Below are 21,910 nucleotides of genomic sequence, written 5' to 3'. Positions count from 1 at the left end.
TAAAAGTACAGTTTCACATTAAAAGAAGCCATTTTTAAGTGAAAGATTGTTAAACTCATAAAAGAGTTTTTAAAAGATTTGGGCATGATTTGATCAACAAATAAATTTCAAGGAATAAAATAAAAAGAAGTGGAATATGAACTGATATATTAAAAGAGTCTTAAGAAACCTATCAGCCAATTATAATATAATTTACATTGGTAGCAACCTGATTCAACCAAACAAAAGAGTGAAACATAAACAGAGAACTGGGGACATTTAACTATCAAGTGGCTCATGAATAGTAAGGAATTATTGTTTGATCTTTATTTAGATGTGGTAATTCTGGGAAAGATTGAGGGCAGGAGGAGAAAGGGACGGCAGAGGATGAGATAGTTGAATGGCATCACTGACTCATGGACATGAGTTTGAGTAAGCTGTGGGAGTTGGTGATGGACAGGGAAGCCTGGCGTGCTGCAGTCCATGGGGTAGCAGAGTCAGACACGACTGCGTGACTGAACTGAACTGAACTGAATGATATTTTGGTTATATTTTTAAGTCCTTATTGTTCAGAGTTATACACAAGATATGAACAGCTGAGATAAGTCTAAGATTTTCTTCAAATGATCCTAGTTGTCTATAGGAATGAATGGTTAGTACAAGATTGGTCCTCTGTTGACAGGTTTTGAAGTTAGGTGATGGGTTCATGAGTATTCAGAATACTATTCTCTTTATTTCTGTATATGTTTGAAATTTTATATAATAAAAAATTTTAAGTCATGTTGGTAAAACTATAGGAAAAGTTTGAAAACGTTATTTTGATCTTTTAGGGAAAAAATGTGGCATGGAAAAAAATGCTGTCATAACTAGCTTCCTAAATGCTTTCAGTTCAGTTCAGTTCAGTCGCTCAATTGTGTCTGACTGTTTGGCGACCCCAGGGACGCCAGGCCTCCCTGTCCATCACCAATTCCTGGAGTTCACCCACACTCATGTCCATCAAATTGATGATGTGATCCAACCATCTCGTCCTCTGTCGTCCCCTTCTCCTCCTGCCCCCAATCCCTCCCAGCATCAGGGTCTTTCCCAATGAGTCAACTCTTCACATGAGGTAGCCAAAGTATTGGAGTTTCAGCTTCAGCATCAGTCCTTCCAATGAACACCCAGGACTGATCTCCTTTAGGATGGACTGGTTGGATCTCCTTGCAGTCCAAGGGACTCTCAACAGTCTTCTCCAACACCACAGTTCAAAAGCATTAATTATTCAGCACTCAGCTTTCTTCACAGTCCAACTCTCACATCCATACATGACCACTGGAAAAACCATAGCCTTGACTAGATGGACTTTTGTTGGCAAAGTAACATCTCTGCTTTTTAATATGCTATCTAGGTTGGTCATAACTTTCCTTCCAAGGAGTAAGCATCTTTTAATTCCATGGTTGCGATCACCATCTGCAGTGATTTTGGAGCCCAAAAAAATAGTCTCTCACTGTTTCCACTGTTTCCCCATCTATTTGCCATGAAGTGATGGGACTGGATGCCATGATCTTAGTTTTCTGAATGTTGAGCTTCAAGCCAACTTTTTCACTCTCCTCTTTCACTTTCATCAAGAGGCCCTTTAGTTCTTCCTCACTTTCTGCCATAAGGGTGGTGTCATCTACATATCTGAGGTTATTGATATTTCTCCCGGCAATCTTGATTCCAGCTTGTGCTTCTTCCAGCCCAGCGTTTCTCATGATGTACTCTGAATATAAGTTAAATAAGCAGGGTGACAATGTACAGCCTTGACGTACTCCTTTTCCTGTTTGGAACCAGTCTGTTGTTCCATGTCCAGTTCTAACTCTTGCTTCCTGACCTGCATATAGGTTTCCCAAGAGGCAGGTCAGGTGGTCTGGTATTCCCACCTCTTTCAGAATTTTCCAGAATTTATTGTGATCCACACAGTCAAAGGCTTTGGCATAGTCAATAAAGCAGAAATAGATGTTTTTCTGGAACTCTCTTGCTTTATCGATGATCCAGTGGTTGTCAGCAATTTGACCTCTGGTTCCTCTGCCTTTTCTAAAACCAGCTTGAACATCTGGAAGTTCACAGTTCAAGTATTGCTGAAGCCTGGCTTGGAGAATTTTAAGCATTACTTTACTAGCGTGTGAGATGAGTGCAATTGTGCAGTAGTTTGAGCATTCTTTGGCATTGCCTTTCTTTGGGATTGGGATGAAAACTGACCTTTTCCAGTCCCGTGACCACTGCTGAGTTTTCCAAATTTGCTGGCATATTGAGTGCAGGACTTTCACAGGGTCATCTTTCACTGATGCTTTCTATTTAAATACTTTAACTATATATTATTGAATTTACAGTTAGCTAAAACAACACATTAAATGGTAGAGTCATGATCTGTATTTTGTCAAGGATTTTAATTTTACTGGTTTTTATTTATTGTATTCTCCTCTTAAGTAGAGCATTTAGTCAGACAAGTGACAAAACTCCAAAAACAGGTAAAATGTTAGTTTCCTGTAAATTTCTTCTGAATATCTATCTTTTTGGTGATTTTGAAATGAACTTCTTTTTTTTAAAAAATTATTTATTTTTTAATTGAAGGGTAATTGCATTACAGAATTTTGTTGGTTTCTGCCAACATCAACATGAATCAGCTACAGGTTCTAATAGTTGAATGCCATAAATCAAATGTGAATTTGGTCAAAAATTCTGTTTTTGATTGGATCAAGCAAAACACTTCCCAAGGTGTAATAGCAGCACAACTTGTTATATTTGCAATAAGAAAATATTGGCAAGGACTATAAAAGTTACTTTAAGAAGGAACTTCACAAGGAAGTGAAGCACAAATGGATACCACAGAAAGTAGAATGTAGGGCAAGTTTCTGAGGAGATCATAGAGAAACAGCAAAAGCTTGTAGGGCTTGGGTCAAAAAGGCTCAGTAGGAAACAGGATGCCACATCTAAGGGACATAAAAGGAAACAAAAAAATTTCTTTTACTATTTCAGGAACAAAAGAAAGCTAAATGACACAGTTTGCTTCTACAGCAGACGGGAAGGGAAAGCCAATGGCCTGGGACAGTAAGAAATGCACAGGCAACTGGTAATTTAAAAAATTCTTCAAAGAAAGACGAACTTGAAGTAGAAATACATACTAGTGCTTTGATTGTGAGGCACAAACTTAAGATGCAAAAGGGAAATATTTTAAAAATTTATTCTAACATGATTTACTATTATGATCTTATAATTTATATTCAAAGATATATAAACAATTAACCATCATATATGAGGGAATATTATGCAGCCAATAAAAGTCATGTTTTGAAGGCTATATACTAACAAGACAAATTGCTAATAGTATAGCATTAAGTGATAATTGCAGAATCATGTATTGTCTGGAAAGGGTGGTCAAACCATTAACAGTAGTTATGGCTGATATGGTTATTAGTAATTTTCATTTTCTTTATTTTGTTTGCACATTTATATGTATATATTCTACACTGAAAATTATTTACTTTTATAGTTAAATATAACAGTAAAAATATTGTTTAAAGCACCAACTTCTCAGTCTCCCACAGTTCAAATCCTACAAGGCCTACAACTCTTGTTAAGGTTGTCAAAATCATCACTTTGCCAAATGATATGAATGCTTTCTGCTTTTATTCTCTAGTTCTCTGTGACATTTGACATTGTTGGCCACCCCATACTAAAACTTTCTGCTTCTTTGGCTTGGCTGTTCTAACGTAACCACACATCAGCCATCACCTAGAAGATCACAATGACTCTGCCTTTGCTACAAGCCATTCCATGTGTTGCCACCAGGGCAAACCTGGCCACCTCACTCCACTGCTTTCATCCTCTCAAAGACTTCTTATAGTACATAAGGTGAGTTACTTAGGGCTTTCTCAACTGCAAGTGACCTCCTGAAAAGAAAAGCACAGTTTCAGGTCTAGGAATTTAAATTAGTCCTCAGATCTCTATTTCTTGCTTCTGTTTTCTCTCATAGTTTCATCTCTTATAAGCAGATGAGCTTCTCTTAGAGACTGGGATGAGAAGGAAATGCCATAGATAATTTCATATTTTTATATCATCCTGGCTAGCAAATTCAAAGCCAAAAGAGATACTTTCTCTTCCATTATTCATGAAATTCAAGTCAAAGTCTCTGAATAATACGTCAGAGAATAATACGCTTACATCTTGGATTAATTACAAAGACTAAGAGGGCAGGCCCATGAAACAAGTCCAATTCTGTGGATGGAGGGACAATATATATGATTAGCAGCCTGATCAATGTGGAATGCCCAAGGGGGAATTCTTTAAAGGCAAATAGGAACACTGTTAACAAGAGAAGTGGTGAGGAATACTGGGCAGATGAAAAAACAATTATCCCCTACGTAAGGTAATACCCAACCTCCTTAGCCTAGCACTCTTGAATTTTCTTGGACTGTCCTTTGCCTACTTTTCTATCCTAATCCTTTGCCATTTACTCCCAAGAAGTCTACAGTCTAACCCTGCTGAACTTTCTGCTCTTTTCAGAATAGTTTGTGATAGGTAAAATTAAGAAGGAGGTAGAATAGTGGCCCCCAAATATGTTCACACCCTAATTCTTAGAACCTGTGAACATTATCTTACAGGACAAAAGGTATGCTGAGATGTGATTAAGGTCAAAGACCTTGATGAGGAAGGAAATTATCTTTGATTATCCAGGTTGGCGCAATCTAATCACATGTGTGTATGTGCTCAGCCATACCCGACTCTTTGCAACCCCATGGACTATAACCTGCCAGGCTTCTCTGTTCATGGGATTTCTCAGGCAAGAATATGGGAGTGACTGCCATTTCCTCCTCCAGGGGATCTTCCTGACCTAGGGATTGAACCCACATCTCCTGCATCTCCTGCATTAGCTCTTTACCACTGGGCCACCTGGGAAACTGAGTTCTACAATGCAGATAACTTTTCTCAGGTATAGAGAACCAGAGAGATGGTAGTGTGAAAAGAACTCAACAAACCATTGCTGGCTTTGAAGGCAGCGGAAGAAGGCCACAAAGAATGTAGGTGACCTCTCGAAGTCTCTAGAAGGAAAATGCAAGGAAATGGGTTCTTTTCTGGAGCCTCCAGAAAGTAACGTGGTTCCGACATTTTGATTTTAGCCAGTGAGACTTACGTCAGACTTAAGAAACTATCACAGAACTGAAAGATATTACACTTGTATTGTTTAGGCCACCATGTCTATGATAACTTGTTACAGCAATAATAGGAGGCTAATATATAAGCCATGCTACTTCAGACTTTTGTAGAGGATGAAAACACTTGCCTGGCTGGGTCTGAGAATTAAACTAACAGACAAACTAATAGGAGAAAGGCAAACAAGTTTACTTGATATAAGCTTTGTGTGACACAGGAGCTTTCAGAATGAGATGAAGACCCAAAGAACCAATAATTTTATGTGCAGTTGTCGAGGAATATGGTAGGTTAAGGAGCATGAGGTAATTGTAATAATCTGGGGAAGCTTAGCAAGGGCTATTTATTAGAATTCTTTTCAGCATCCCTTTGTCTCTGGAGATAAAGATGCTTCTTTCATCTAGTATAGAGAAGACACCTCTCACAAGAGGATTTTATGAACTATTTCAGGGAAGAAGGGTGAGAAGAGGGGGTCAGAGTCACCTTTCTGCTTCTGTTATTTTCTCAAACTCCTTTGGCTTAAAATATGCAATACATTAAGGTGCCATATTTTGTAATAGCACACCCTGAACCCCATCACTTTCTTGCTTTTGCATAATCTGGCCATTTCATGTAAAATATCTTCCCTACTGACATATCCTACTCACCCAGTCTGTGTGGTGAACATCTACTCTGTTCAAAATGTAACTCCGATGTTAGCTCCTCTATGAAACCTTTCTTAGTATCAGCCCCACGAAGATGTGAGGACTTCTTTCCTATGGCCATACAACATTCTCTGTATTATTCTGCTATAGTATTTAGCACACTATATCATATTCCCCGATATAAACCACAGATCAAACAATGTTGGGAACACAGTACATTTTAATAAGCTGTTGGTAAATGCCAGAAACGTCACTGCACTGATTATTCATTTTGAAATTTAAATGAGAAAGAATTGGAAATTGTAAAATGTTTAGCATATTGCAAAAAGAGAATATGAACATAACATTATAGATTTAACTTCTATCACCATAAAAATGCTGAAAATCAATCAACAGTGTAAAATTTTTCAAATACATTGAAGACTGCAGACACATTTTTATTATAGGAAAATCTTGTTAATTATTTAGTATAATCTCCTGTGTCTATAACTGAACTAATAAATTTTGGTGTAAGAAGCTGGTTAAAATCAATCTTTCTTGATGTAGCAAGGTTTTAGATTGAATTATATACATCAGTAAACTTGGAAAATATGGTATTTTCCTTAATGGTGTTAATTAATAGCTAATACTATCACCTAGAATCTGGCCAAGACATTTATGTCAAGTCAACCTGAAGAAAGGCCTCCAAAGGATTCTTGCCCCCTGAAATTTACTCTCTTTGGTAGTCTCCTTCCATATTAAATAGGACTAACCCATGTGACCAACAAAACTTCAAAAAAGTAACAATGTATGACTTCTGAGGCTAGATCATAAATAACTTTGTTGTTTCTGCCTTACTCTCTTGAATTGCTCATTCTGGGGAAAGACAGACAGTGTTGAGAGGATACTTAAGCAGTCTCATGGAACAGTTAAATGGGGAAGAACTAGATCTCCCAGTGACAAGTAACGCCACAACGTCAGCTGTTTAAGTGAGCCCCTTGGGAATCAGATCCCCAGTCAAACTTGAAGGTGATTGCATCCCAGGCCCATTTCTTGACTGCAACCTCATAAGAGATCCTGAATAAGAATTATTCAGCTAAGTTGCACTCAAATTCTTGACCCATACAAACCGTGAGAGCTAATAAGTCTATAGCTGTTTTAAGTTTTGGGGGCACTTTATTATGTAGCAATAGGTAACTAGCATACCACCTGTAGAATAAACATACAGATAAAAGTCACGTAAAGTGTTTCCTCATGTTAGCCATGGATTAAAGAAAAGGTTCTTGTCCTTTCACTGTCAGCCTTAGCCTTACAAACCACTAAAATGGAGAGTTTCAGAACCAGAGGCGGTACAGTGAAGTCTGGATATTCCACTGCCAGTTCTCAGCGACCAGTGGTGAGATTGGAACACTTCCTCCAGACTTTTTCTACCATTGGAGCACGTGAAGTTAGATGGCGTGATGGTTAATTTTATGTGTCAACGTGACTTGCCCACAAGGTGCCCAGGCATTACTCAGATTAAAGACTATTTTGGGTGCGTTTGCGAGGATGTCTCTTGGTGAGATGAGTATTTGAAGGAAGACTGAGTGAAGCGTATTTTCCTCTTTTATGTGGGTAGGCCTCATAAATTCTCCTGGGTCGCCAGCTTGCCAACTGCAGCTCTTTGGATTATCTGTCTCCATAACTGTGTGAGCCAATTCCTGATAGTAAATATATCTATTCATCTTACTCAACTACACATACATATGTAGTTCACACAGTGGTAAAGAATCTGCTTGCCAACGTAGGAGATGCAGTTTCCATCCCTGGGTCAGGAAGATCCCCTGGAGTAGGAAATGGTAACCCACTCCAGTATTCTTTCTGGGAAGATCCCATGGACAGAGGATCCTGGCAGGCCACAGCCCATGGGATTGCAAAGAGTTGGAGATGACTGAGCATGCATGCATGCATATGTATACATCCTATTGGTTCTCTTTTTCTGGAGAATGCTGACTCACACAGAGAGTGGGATTCATAATGTGACTTCTGAAAATGAGAAAGAAATGATACACTGTAAGTCTTGCTCTTGATAAAGTTCAGGAGAGAAGCAGAACTTTGGGGCTCTTCTATTTTCCTGAAAAAAAAAAAAAAAAAGAAGAAGAAAGCATAAAAGCCACCCGCCATCTTTCAGGTTTGATCTTCCTGTGGCTTGTCACGTTTTTCCTATTTTAGAGAGTCTGTGGATGAACACACATTCAGCGTGTCTCTATAATTACTGCATCAAGTGTGACCATCACAGAAGAACTGGCTTGATGTCATCTCATCTAAAGCATCAGGGAAGATGTTTTAAGCAAGGAGAAGAGAATGATGAAGAAGGGAAAAGGAACAACAACCTAGGTTAAACTGTGTGGAGACGGAAAGTGATGAACTGATTCAGGCACAGACCAGAACTGCTCCATTGCTGTTGAGTTAACCCAGATACACTCTGGTAAATTCCTAAAGAAGATGAATTAAATGAAACACTTTAACGCCAAAGAAAGTGATTCCTGCACACAGCAAGATGGAGTGCAAATAGAAGAAATGAACCTTCATTTTACCCTAAATTATTCAATTCTGAGAAAGTAATCCATTATTGTTGAAATACTTTCTGTATATAAGGTAAATTTTGAATCAGATAAAATATTTATGATTCTGATAAACTTTTTCTTGTGAATCTATAAATACTCAGCCTAAGGTATTGGGGCTTCCCAGGCATGCTAGTGGTAAAGAACCCGCCTGCCAATGCAGGAGACATAAGAGACTCGGGTTCGAGCCCTGTGTCGGGAAGATACCCTGGAGGAGGGCATGGCAACCCACTCCAGTATTTTTGCCTGAAGAATCCCAAGAAAAGAAAGGCCTGGTGGGCTGCAGTCTGTAGAGTCGTGAAGAGTCAGACACAATTGAAGTGACTTAGCCCGCATGCACAAAGTATTGTTGGCACCATTGTTTACAAGTCAGAGCATTTTTGCAGACTTGCTATAAAACTGCTACAGTGTAGATAGAGTGGCTAGATGATTGTCTTAAGTGTCCTGAAATTTAATAGTAGAGTTGTATGGTAGAGTTCAGTCTTTCTAAGCAGGAATGGCAAATTATTATTCTTTGCCATCATACAACTGCTAGTATGTAATTAGAATTTTAATTTTTATAACTATTTAAAAATGGTCAGGCTGCAGAAGTGAAAATATTCCCCGTGCTCTATGTATAGGTAGGGAAGCTAGAGAGTGACCTCCACAGGGATAGTATCAGGAGTTCAGGGGTGTAGCCAAGGCCCAGTGCTCTCTCTTCCCCGTGTTTAAATTCAAAGAAGTCAATAGAGAATAAAAAAGGTAAGATTTTACTATGTGCCTGGAATCTACATGTCTAGATTCTAGGCAGTTCTTAGGATTAGGCCATAAATGTAACCACAAGGGCAGAAACTCTGTTGTTTATATTCCTGATCAAGTCTAAGCATCTATGCACTCGATGAGTATTTCTTGAATGTATGAAGGAGCTAGGAAATGCTCAGAAGAAAACAGTCAAGTGAAGAAAATGACGCCTATGGAAGTCAAGATTTTCACTAACTCTGGGGATTGCTACTCAGCCAATGTTCTAGGCTAGGTTTTTGATTTTTCAGGCAACAGAGCACTTTTTTGGAATATCCTCTAGATTAGAGCTTTAATCTTGGATTTACAGACTCCCAAGGAGTCGGATCAAGCCGTGGGTGGTCTGTGCAGACGCCAAAATGTAATGCAAAATTTTGTATGCAATCATAAATTTTCCAAAGATTTCCTCAGATTCTCAAAGTCTCCGTAACCCATAAAAAGTTAAGAGCTCTTGCTCAACAGAGAAATTTAGAAGAGGACAGCCTCTCTGAAAGGGCCATTTGAGAAAACATCTGAGAGGAAGTTGAGCTGTGGGGTTGCCTGGAGGAAGAATGCTGTTGGCACTGGGAGCAACACTTTAAAGGCCCGGTGTGGTGGTAAGGTTGGCAGGTTTGAAGAGCAGTAAGCAGGCCTTTGTCATGGAGTAGAGTTAAGAAAGGGAGAGTCACAGAAAATAAGTAGGAAAGGTATCTGGGAGCCAGGTTATGCAGGGCCTTGTTAGCCCCTGTAAGAATCTTATCATTTTCTGAACAGAAGAAGATGTTGTTTAAAGAACATGGTCAGGGAGACAGAATAAGTATTCACAGTCTATGAGAGTGACAGGATGTCTTTGAAGTATGTTATTTCCTGGGTAGAAAAAAAAAAACAAAACTATAAACTGGAGATACAGCCAAATATTTCATAATCACTGAATAAATACTTGTAAGGTGGATGTGTTTGAAAATGATTAATAAGGAACATATTGTGGTATTATTTAAGCCATCATGATGGGTAGTAATTTAGTTTCTTAAGGAAAGCTCTGCCGTGACCCTGGATGGCAGCAACTTATTTCTGGAGAGTTGAACGAATTCATTATATTTCCCAGAAACCCAGTCTCTACAGAGGGAGTTATTTTGGTGTTAAGCCAATACTTAGGCCATTTTCACTTAGGTAATCTTTCAGGTATACAGGAAATTTGCATAATAAATTTTGCATGTAGATATACCCTCTTTTGCTACAAAGGAATTCAAGTGATACATAGTCTTCCTAAGTAAAATGTTCAACAAAAGGAAACAAATATTTACAACAGTGATCTGTGATAAGGAGAGGATGGCAGGAAGTTTTAAGCTACAGTTTATGCCAAAATTTTTTTATTTGGAGGAAATAACTGGAGTGGCTATTTCTAACCATTCAATATACAGGTGCTTATTAAGGGTTGTTATATAAAATGAAAACTGCTAAGTGTCATAAAAAGGTTGTAAAATTTGGAACTCATTTATTCATTTATTTGTTATTCTTTCATTCAGATCAAGTAACATCTTCACGACCCAGATAATCATGATGGTGTGATCACTCACCAAGAGCCAGACATCCTGGAATGTGAAGTTAAGTGGGCCTTAGGAAGCATACCTATGAACAAAGCTAGTGGATGTGATGGAATTCCAGTTGAGCTCTTTCAGATCCTAAAAGATGATGCTGCAAAAGTATTGCACTCAATATGCCAGCAAATTTGGAAAACTCAACAGTGGCCATGGGACTGGAAAAGGTCCGTTTTCATTCCAATCCCAAAGAAAGGCAATGCCAAAGAATGCTCAAACTATTGCACAATTTTACTCATCTCACACACTAGTAAAATAATGCTCAAAATTCTCCAAGCCAGGCTTCAACAATATGTGAACTTCTAGATGGTCAAGCTGGTTTTACAAAAGGCAGAGGAAACAGATCAAATTGCCAACATCCACTGGATCATCGAAAAAGCAAGAGAGGTCAAAAAATATCTACTTTTGCTTTATTGACTATGCCAAAGCCTTTGACTGTGTGGATCACAATAAATTCTGGAAAATTCTGGAAGAGGTGGGAATACCAGACCACCTGACTTGCCTCTTGAGAAATCTGTATGCAGGTCAGGAAGCAACATTTAGAACTGGACATGGAACAACAGACTGATTCCAAACAGGAAAAGGAGTACGTCAAGGCTGTATATTGTCACCCTGCTTATTTAATTAATATTCAGAGTACATCATGAGAAACGCTGGGCTGGAGGAAGTATAAGCTGGAATCAAGATTGCCAGGAGAAATATCAATAACCTCAGATATGCAGATGACACCACCCTTATGGCAGAAAGTGAAGAGGAACTAAAGAGTCTCTTGATGAAAGTGAAAGAGGAGAGTGAAAAAGTTGGCTTGAAGCTCAACATTCAGAAAACTAACATCATGGCATTCGGCCCCAGCACTACATGGCAAATAGATGGGGAAACAGTGGAAACAGTGAGAGACTATTTTTCTGGGCTCCAAAATCACTGCAGATGGTGATTTCAGCCATGAAATTAAAAGATGCTTACTCCTTGGAAGGAAAGTTATGACCAACCTAGATAGCATATTAAAAAGCAGAGACATTACTTTGCCAACAAAGATCCGTCTAGTCAAGGCTATGGTTTTTCCAGTGGTCATGTATGGATGGGAGAGTTGGACTTTAAAGAAAGCTGAGCACCGAAGAATTGATGCTTTTGAACTGTGGTGTTGGAGAAGACTCTTGAGAGTCCTTTGGATGCAAGGAGATCCAACCAGTCCATCCTAAAGGAGATCAGTCCTGAGTGTTCATTGGAAGGGCTGATGTTGAAGCTGAAACTCCAGTACTTTGGCCACCTGATGCGAAGAGCTGACTGACTCATTTGAAAAGATCCTGATGCTTGGAAAGATTGAAGGCAGGAGGAGAAGGGGACGACAGAGGATGAGATGGCTGGATGGCATCACTGACTCAACAGACATGAGTTTGCATAAACTCTGGGAGTTGGTGATTGACAGGGAGGCCTGGCATGCTGCGATCCATGGGGTAGCAAAGAGTCGGACACAACTGAGTGACTGAACTGAACTGATCATGAACACACCGACATGTACTGGGTAGTGTGCTACGAGCCAAAATGAAAGTGTTAGTTGCTCAGTGGAGTCCGACTCTTTGTGACCTGTGGACTGTGGCCCACCAGGCTCCTCTGTCCATGGGATTTCCCAGGCAAGAATACTGGAGTGGGTTGCCATTTTCTTCTCCAGGGAATCTTCCTGATTCAGGAATTGAACCCAGTTCTCCCACACTGCAGGCAGATCCTTTACTGTCTCAGCCACCAGGGAAGGACCAAAAATAGAAGAAAAAGTTTTAATTTCAACTATAAATAATTAACAATCTAGTAAGAACTCAACAGAGTACAGTGGCTACTAATTCTAACTAAATGTAGGGTCAGCATATTTCTTCACAAGAGACTGTTAATCTCTGGGTGCTCTTTGGAGTTACTCTTCTTCCTTTCTGCTTGACTTCGCTTTTATTCAATAGAACTGTCAGCATAAATGACATGCGTGCTGTGCATGCTCAGTCTCTTCAGTCGTGTCCAACTCTTTGCAACCCCATGGACTGTAGCCCACCAGCCTCCTCTGTCCATGGGATTCTCCAAGCAAGAATACTGGAGTAGGCTACTAGGCCCTCCTCCAGGGGACTCCTCCTGACCCAGGGATCAAATCTGCATCTCTTATGAGTCTCCTGCACTGGTAGGTGGGTTCTTTACCACTGAAGCCACATGGGAAGCCCATAAGTGGATATATCAGATGGTAGTCCAACTGGACCAATGCCTAATTCTCGCGGTCAGTTTAGACTGCTTTCAGTTCCCTTCTGCTCATCCTCTGAAAGTGCTGCAGAACTCACTTCAGTATTTCCATCCATAATCCCTTTGTGGTTCTTTAGGTGTGTGCACACCCTGGCTACTTCATGGAAAGCTCTCTCTATTCATAGAGAAAGTTTATGTGGTTTAAATGATGTTTAACTCTCATTTCAGTATTTGGACATCAGGCAGAATTAAGTCTTGCCTTTGCATTCAGGATTCCACTTGGTGCCGAATCCTCAGTAGGACGACATTATCTGTGATGTACGCATTGGTAGATTAAAGTGGTAATGGGAGGGTGATAATCTGTCCAGCTCAGACACCTTCCAGACCACTCAGGGTCCACCGTAGTCACATGACTTTGTAAATACATTTCCGTTTCAGTGATCTATTGCTGTGTAACAAAGAACCCCAAATCTTAGAGGATTAAACCAACAGACGTTTTATTTCGTTCTGATACTGAAACAGGGCCTAGGCTCAGCTGCGCAGTCCCCCTGCTGAACGTGCTGCGGGTCACTGGTGTGGACGCACTCATCTGGCGGTGCAGCTGGGGGAGGCTGGCACAATCGCTCTGCTTCACATCGTCTCCCTCTCTATATGTCCAGCCTCCTCACATTATCTTTCTGCAGGGTCATGGCTTTTTTCACAAGGAATATCAACATTGTCAAGAATCCCAGGGCTTATTAAGTCTTAGCTCCAGAACTAAAATGCGTTACTTTTAACAAATTCTGTAAGGGAAAGAGACTCACAGGGCAAATTCAGATTTAATATGAGAAAAACACATGGGGTGTGAATTCCCACGTGGTGTGAATACTCAGAAGTATGATTCAGTGAAGGTCTCTAATAACTACGATGACTGTAACTGCCTTGAATCGAGTGATCTATAAATCTGTATTAGACACTCAGGTTGGAAAGGAACTTTCTGTCCTAACTGATCTGTACTTCAAACATTTGTTCTAGAAGTCATCTTGCCTTTAATCATCCTAGTCCCTTTGTCTGGGACAGCTTTCCTTCACTTTTGACATCTGGCAAAGGCTCTCCTCCTCCTACAAGCTCCAGCTCAGGATTCACCTCCTTCAGGAAGGCTTGCCTGATGTTCTCACATTCTGTTAGGTCATTGCTTCCAAACTTGCAGAACATATGTGTCAATATCTTCTACAGACCTTACCATATTGTATTAAAATGACTGAGAGTTTCTTTCACGAGTTTGTTTCCACAGATACACTGTGAATGGACTCTGAAGGTGAGCCCTGCGTCTTTTTTATGTGATTCTTGTCACCCCATAAGTACCCAGTAACAACATCTTAAAACACAATTGGAGCCACAGTAGTGCATCTTGTACAGTCCAATGTCATCAGAGTAGCCATAATAATTCAATGCAAATAAATATTGGATGGTTGATTGAAGAAATCTATTTCTCTTAGTTACTAAATAAGAGATATGAACTCTGATTTCAGACCTGGTAAATTTTCGGTAAGCTTCACAAACATTTCAATTCCTAGCTTGAAAAGAAGAAGCAATATGCCCTGGGCATAACTTTTCAAGGAATATCAATGTTTAACAGCATACACCTTTCAGGTAGGGGCATATGGCTAAAAATAAATCCTGTATCATTTAAAATTCTGAGGGTATGCATTCATGCTTCCAAGCACAAAACTATTCTCTTGCGTCTACAAAACAGAATAAGACCTGTAGGAAACCAAATTTCTTTGCTAAGTGCGACAAATCCATATGGCTACAGAGCAAGAGATAACCTAAAACAATAGGTCTCAGGGAAGACAACCAGGGGTAATTTTGAGGTGACTGAAACCCAGTCTTCATCCTAAAACCATACTGCATTCCCATAGATCAAGTTTTTAATTTTAGGGTATATGGAAAGTGATATATGTACAATGATTTCAGTTGCAAGCCCTAAATAAACATGAGAACAATAGCATGCTACTCAAGCATTTGCCAGCATTACTGCCCTCTCTTCCATTAAGAAGAGATGCCTCTCTCATTAAGGTATACGGCTGCCTATATTTGACAATTTCCCCCTAAAAAACTAAAAGAAGATTCTGCAGGGGTCTGGATCAGCAGGCGACTCATAGCACTTGAATTTGACATGCCGTTGCTAAGGCAATGAAAAGTCATAAACATATTTTCCAGCTACCATCTTTTTCCTGTTTTCAGAATCTGTTATTCTAAAGGGAAGAGACATAGCGGCAAGAACTCTTGATGAGAAGGCAAAGAAGTTGGGTTCTAAGTATGGTTCTGCAGCCCCTTAGCCATGTGACACTAGACAAATCATCTGACCTCTATGGGTTTATAAGATTCCTTACTGACAAAACATCACTGGAGAGAAAAATAAAATCTAGAGGTCAGCTTTTTTTTTTCCTCTAAGAATTTGTGATTTTCCTCAATCCGTGACCCTTGTACCTTTTATAACTGAGGATTTACTTTATAACTTGATTATTTTAAATCATGCTTACAAACTGGATTATCAAGAGTTTCTAACTGGTGCCTTTGGGTAGATGAAGCCCAGCCTTTCAATCTTGGCCCCTGAAGAAATAATGAACAAAAACCTGAATCAGGAGCCAGGAGGTCACAGATTAATTGTTTAAATTAACTGGCTTTCAGTTTTCTCATCTGCCAAATGAAGGGTTGGGTTTGATAATCTCAAATCCTTCCACTCGTCAACAGTCTCCACCATGAGTCTTAGGGTCTATTTCTCTTCATTTAAGAGAAGAGTAATTAAAGCCCTGGACTCTGTGTGTGTGATTTTCCTGAGGCTTCACAGCTGTTTAGTGGTAGAAATTTCTGGTAGGCAAAGGACAACCTCAAAATATTAGATCCTGTTAGTCTCAGGGGATCTGCTAGCACCTGGGTTGCCCAGGACCATTTGGGTCCTCAGGACTTCCAAAGACCACTTAAGTAGTTAATATGACTGTGAATCTAGTTTCTGAAATAGTTCTTATTTGTGGAACTTTTCCCAACAATAACAAAGTAAAATCACAGCTATTCGTGTTAATTCAATATTTACTAAAGGCCAAGTATATCCTTAAGTAAGCATTTTACGTGCATTGTTTCTTTGGATCCTCACATGAATCCTACAAGATGGGTGACTGATATCCCCTGTTGCCTAAAAGAGATGTACAACTTGAGAGTTGTGAGTTAAGCTTTATTTGGGGGCAAAATGAGGACTGCAGCCCAGAAGCCAGCATCTCAGATAGCTCTGAGAGACTGCTCCAAAGCAGCAGTGGGGGATAGTCAATACATAAGGTTCTGGTGAAGGGGGAGTTCAGTGCCATGAAGCACTCATTTTACAAAAGGTTTTTGTTAGTCATGAGGATCTGATGTCACCGTGAAGAGATTCAGTGCTTCTCTAGATATGAGGAGATGCAAGGATTGAGATCATAAAATCTGTTCCTAAAAACATCCAACTATCTAAAGACCTGTCCCACCAGATTCCCTGGAGCACAGAGTGCCTCACTCCACCCTGGACTCCCTTACGGATTGTTGAAGGTCAACAGCTATAGCAGCACGGGATTCAATCTCTGTAGAGGTAGATGGCAAATGCCTTTGTTCTTCAGTTGTTGGCAATGCTCTTGGTAAGTGCCAATTTGTAACTGACATGGTCCCCTTCTGGTCATAAATCTGACCATACTTTGGGGGGCATTTCATGATCATTTTGTCCTGCATTGCTGAGAAAGCTCATTTCCAGTTCTGAAGAAGGTTTTTGTTGATAAGACACTCAATGTGCTCTTAACTAGACTAGGTCTTATTAGTCAAAGATCTATGGACACCTGTCTTCTAGTTATGGTCCAGGAAAGTATTCCCTCTCATTGCATCTTTTCATACCTAGAGTTACACGGTTACAACCATTGATCATATACTGAGCCATACATTTGATCAACTGCTTCAAGTCTAGTCATCATGTTCATTGGAGGCTCAGTCATACCCTTGATAATACAAGACATAGTAATCTTGTGAAACAAAAAAAAATACACATGGTATAGTTAATAACATTAGTTGAATTAAAAGTAAATATTTTAGTCATGAGCCTCCCACACCAAACCAGTTTTCTTTTTTTAAAAGATTGTCAAGACTAGGGAAAAAAAAAAAAAAAAAAAAGACTAGGGAATGGGTCACTTAAAGCAGAAATCTGACTTTTCATGTGGTTCATCAAATGCGTTACATTAAAGGATTTATCAGGCATGAAAACACAGCATTCAGTTTGAACTGTAGCAGAGATATCTCCCTGAGATGCTGTAAGGCGCCAAGGGCCTTGCAGTTGTGTAGCACTGCCTTTCTCACCATAGAGATCTCACAATTCAATAGGTTAATAGCTCGATTACTATCATTTAAAGATTATGAAAGTTGTTAACGCTTAGATATGGTCAATTACATCCTCCAACCCCATTGAAGACGCACACACACACACACACACACACGCTGCTAAATGGTCATACCAGTAGAATACAGATCTTTGACCCACTGGGATCATACCAATGGTAGATTGGTTGGGGTTACCTCTAATTTGTTAACATATATGACCTTAAATTCATGGGAATTGGCAGGCTACACCTTCGTATCCATCCCTGTAGATGTCAAGGCCATAAATCAGTGCCACAAATCAACTGAGTTTCATACCAATTACTCTAAGGGTAATAATAGGCATAGTTCATAAAGCACCCAGCCTTGTCTCGATTACCAGGTTGATCATTTTTAGTATGATTTAACTGTTCCCAACATAAGGGAGCCTTTAAACTTAAATGACCATAGTCTGGTACTAACCATGTAGATCCTTCCCATAATTGTGGGATTTTTCCTTTTAATAAATGAGAGGTTAATGTTTTTTTTTTATTGAGACTTAGCTCATCACTCCAATTGAGTTTAAATGACCCTAAGAGAAAACTTAAAACTATGGCCAACATCAGAGCAGGTATTATTAATTGGCCAGGTAAGAGGATCCCATCTAGTAATATCATGAATAGATAGAGCAGGACTGGACACTCAATCTAAAATAAATTTCCTAGGGGTATCCAATCAGAGCCCTAGAGAAAACAACCAAAGTAACCCAGAAGTACTAGGCACAGGTAATTGGCCACAACCCAACAATTGGATTGAATTTTAAACTAGCATAGAATCGTGTCCATGATAGAAAACATTTGATTGACAGGCATAGGTCCAAGGAATCAAAAAGACATTATAAATGACAATGAAAGTCAGATCAGCATCTTGGACAAGCTGCCTATTTCTGATGTTATCTTCTTCTCGTCCTAGTGTAGTGTAGTTTCCTCTGAGCATTGTTTTAAGATGAGTTTGAGGTTAGCAGGCCTCTCTATAGACCAGTCCAGCTTAGGGGCCTTTGGAAGTGGGAGTTAACCCAAGAGTCAACTTCCCTTCAATTTCACTGGGCATGAGCTAGTTAAGAGTACATGATAGAAAGGTCCTTCCATCCAGGTTGGAGACAGTTCCTTAAATAATATCTTCTTCCAGTCTTGATTGCAGGTCATACGTGAGGTGTCTGAATTTCATCCAGAGACAGATTACTGAGATAAGCTTTAGAAACAACCCTAGGGTGTCCTTTAATAATTCAATTAAATTTTACATTAATACACCCTAACAACAAAGAACTATCCAGTAAATGAGTTTTAGTAGATATAGACCTCCATTAACAAACTGGGATTTAACATTCTTTGAAACATCTTTTTCTCCCTAAAATCACTGTCATTTTTACCAAATATAAACAAATTAAAACTTGTTTGTAATATAGGTTTGGTCACAATAAAATTGGCCTGATGATTTATATAATCATAATTGATCATAGACTTTTTTGCTTCGTTGAGACTATAAAAGTCTCAGACTGAACTTTTAAAATAAAACCTTTCAGGGCTAGGAAAGTCATGCGAAAGGTTTATCACAGATTTTGCCTAAAAAATCTAAGTGAATTTCTCCTTTCTCAAGGTCTCCAGAGTTCCTTCAGGTTTCTGTACCTGTTAGTGAGATAACCTTCCTGACTTATCTGATAAAGTGACTGGAAACTCACAGTTGTCAATCTCTGGAGGGTTCAGATAGAGAGAAAATATTAAATGGTTCAATTTGTTTATGAAATATACTTTTACCAAAGTACTGCCATAATTTGTTTGAGGGGAAGGTTTTATTTATGCCTGGAAAACACAGATTCAAGTCAATAATTTTTCAGATAGAAAACTTAAAAGTTATAAGCATATTCACCAGTTCATTCAGTCCTTTTGTTAACCTTTGTGAAGTCATCAGGTTTTTCATTAGAATCTTTACCCAGTGCAGAAACTGGTATTTATCCAAAACTCCTTTTTATAAACCTTCTTGAAGAGGAAGCATTTTTGTGAAACTTGGTTAGTGCTATGAAAATATTTTGAGATAATAACTAGAATTATGTGTGATAACATTTTACCCAAACATATCAAAATTTTAGGAACCCCATAGAGTTTTTAGGATATCTATATTAGTAACATTTACCATACAATATAACCCAAGACTTATTACTCATTTGACAATACTTCCTATGTAATTCTGTATACAAAATGAATCTAATTAGTGTAATATCCCTCTTTGCAATGTTTCATGGGCCCTCTGAAGCATCCCAAAGTAAGGTAAAAATCTTCATTAGAATGATTTAGGAAGTTTTCTCAAGAAATATAAAAAAGGTTTAGAACACTTAGTCAGATAGGATTATAGGTCATTGGGAAACAATAACTATTCACTTAGCCAAAATGGCTGTCTGAGGAGGCCTTACAAATAGCTGTGAAAAGAAGAGAAGTGAAAAGCAAAGGAGAAAAGGAAAGATATTTCCATCTGAATGCAGAGTTCCAAAGAATAGCAAGGAGAGATAAAAAAGCCTTCCTCAGTGATCAATGCAAAGAAAAAGAGGAAAACAACAGAATGGGAAAGACTAGAGATCTCTCCAAGTAAATTAGAGATACCTAGGGAAAATTTCATGCAAAGATGGGCTTGATAAAGGACAGAAATGGTATGGACCTAACAGAAGGAGAAGATATTAAGAAGAGGTAGCAAGAATACACAAAAGAACTGTACAAAAAAGATGTTCACCACCCAGGTAATCACGATGGTGTGATCACTCACCTAGAGCCAGACATCCTGGAATGTGAAGTCAAGTGGGCCTTAGAAAGCATCACTATGAACGAAGCTAGTGCAAGTGATGGAATTCCAGTTGAGCTATTTCAAATCCTGAAAGATGATGCTGTGAAAGTGCTGCACTCAATATGTCAGCAAATTTGGAAAACTCAGCAGTGGCCACAGGACTGGAAGAGGTCAGTTTTCATTCCAATCCCAAAGAAAGGCAATCCCAAAGAATGCTCATACTACCGCACTCATCTGACACGCTAGTAAAGTAATATTCAAAATTCTGCAAGCCAGACTTCAGCAATACGTGAACTGTGAACTTCCAGATGTTCAAGCTGGTTTTAGAAAAGGCAGAGGAACCAGAGTTCAAACTGCCAACATCTGCTGGATCATCAAAAAAGCAGGAGAGTTCCAGAGAAACATCTATTTCTGCTTTATTGACTATGCCAAGCCTTTGACTGTGTGGATCACAATAAACTGTGGAAAATTCTGAAAGAGATGGGAATACCAGAGCATCTGACCTGCCTCTTGAGAAACCTGTATGCAGGTCAGGAAGCAACAGTTAGAACTGGACATGGAACAACAGACTGGTTCCAAATAGGAAAAGGAGTACGTCAAGGCTGTACATTGTCACCCTGCTTATTTAACTTATATGCAGAGTACATCATGAGAAACTCTGGACTGGAAGAAGCACAAGCTGGAATCAAGATTGCCAGGAGAAATATCAATAACCTCAGATATGCAGATGACACCACCCTTATGGCAGAAAGTGAAGAAGAACTAAAGAGCCTCTTGACGAAAGTGAAAGAGGAGAGTGAAAAAGTTGGCTTGAAGCTCAACATTCAGAAAACTCAGATCATGGCATCTGGTCCCATCACTTCATGGGAAATAGATGAGGAAACAGTGTCAGCCTTTATTTTTCTGGGTTCCAAAATCACTGCAGATGGTGATTGCAGCCCATGAAATTAAAAGATGCTTACTCCTTGGAAGGAAAGTTATGACCAACCTAGATAGCATATTAAAAAGCAGAGACATTACTTTGCCAACAAAGGTCTGTCTAGTCAAGGCTATGGTTTTTCCAGTAGTCGTGTGTGGTTGTGAGGGTTGGATGGTGAAGAAAGCTGAGCGCCGAAGAAATTGATGTTTCTGAACTGTGGTGTTGGAGAAGCCTCTTGAGAATCACTTGGACTGCAAGGAGATCCAACCAGTCCATCCTAAAGGAGATCAGTCCTGGGTGTTCATTGGAAGGACTGATGCTGAAGCTGAAACTCCAATACTTGGCCACTTCATGCGAAGAGTTGATTCATTGGAAAAGACCGTGTTGCTGGGAAGGATTGGAGGCAGGAGGAGAAGGGGACGACAGAGGATGAGATGGTTGGATGGCATCACCGACTCAATGGACATGAGTTTGGGTAAACTGTGGGAGTTGGTGATGGACAGGGAGGCCTGGCATGCTGCAGTCCATGGGGTTGCAAAGAGCTGGACCCGACTGAGCGACTGAACTGAACTGAACTTATATTAAACCTAGGTACAATGAAAATATTCTGCTTATTGTTAATTACTCTTAAACATGCCTACATTATTTAGATCAACAAACAAACATTAATATCAGGTATTTAATACTGAATATTTCCCAGTTCAGTGAACCTGAAATTCATTTACGTTAATTTCTCTTGTGTTTAGAATTATTTGATTTGTAAGCGCTTAGTTTTTTTAAAGACCAATTAAATTAGAGCTCATTTACAAACAGATATCAGCAATCAGCAATATTATCCAAAAAAACAAAAAAACAAAAATAAAACACACA

General features: G+C 39.3%; 1 protein-coding gene across 20 annotated transcripts in view; it reads right to left on the bottom strand.

The window, feature by feature from the left end:
• Nucleotides 1-21,910, bottom strand: part of ANKS1B (ankyrin repeat and sterile alpha motif domain containing 1B) — a 1,073,060-nt gene that overhangs the window by 433,792 nt on the left and 617,358 nt on the right. The gene's annotated exons all lie outside the window — the stretch shown is intronic.

The sequence above is a fragment of the Cervus elaphus genome, chromosome 22 (assembly GCF_910594005.1).
Source record: "Cervus elaphus chromosome 22, mCerEla1.1, whole genome shotgun sequence".
NCBI lineage: Eukaryota > Metazoa > Chordata > Mammalia > Artiodactyla > Cervidae > Cervus > Cervus elaphus.
Note: the sequence above shows the minus strand (reverse complement) of the source record. Positions and strands in the feature narration are given on the sequence as shown.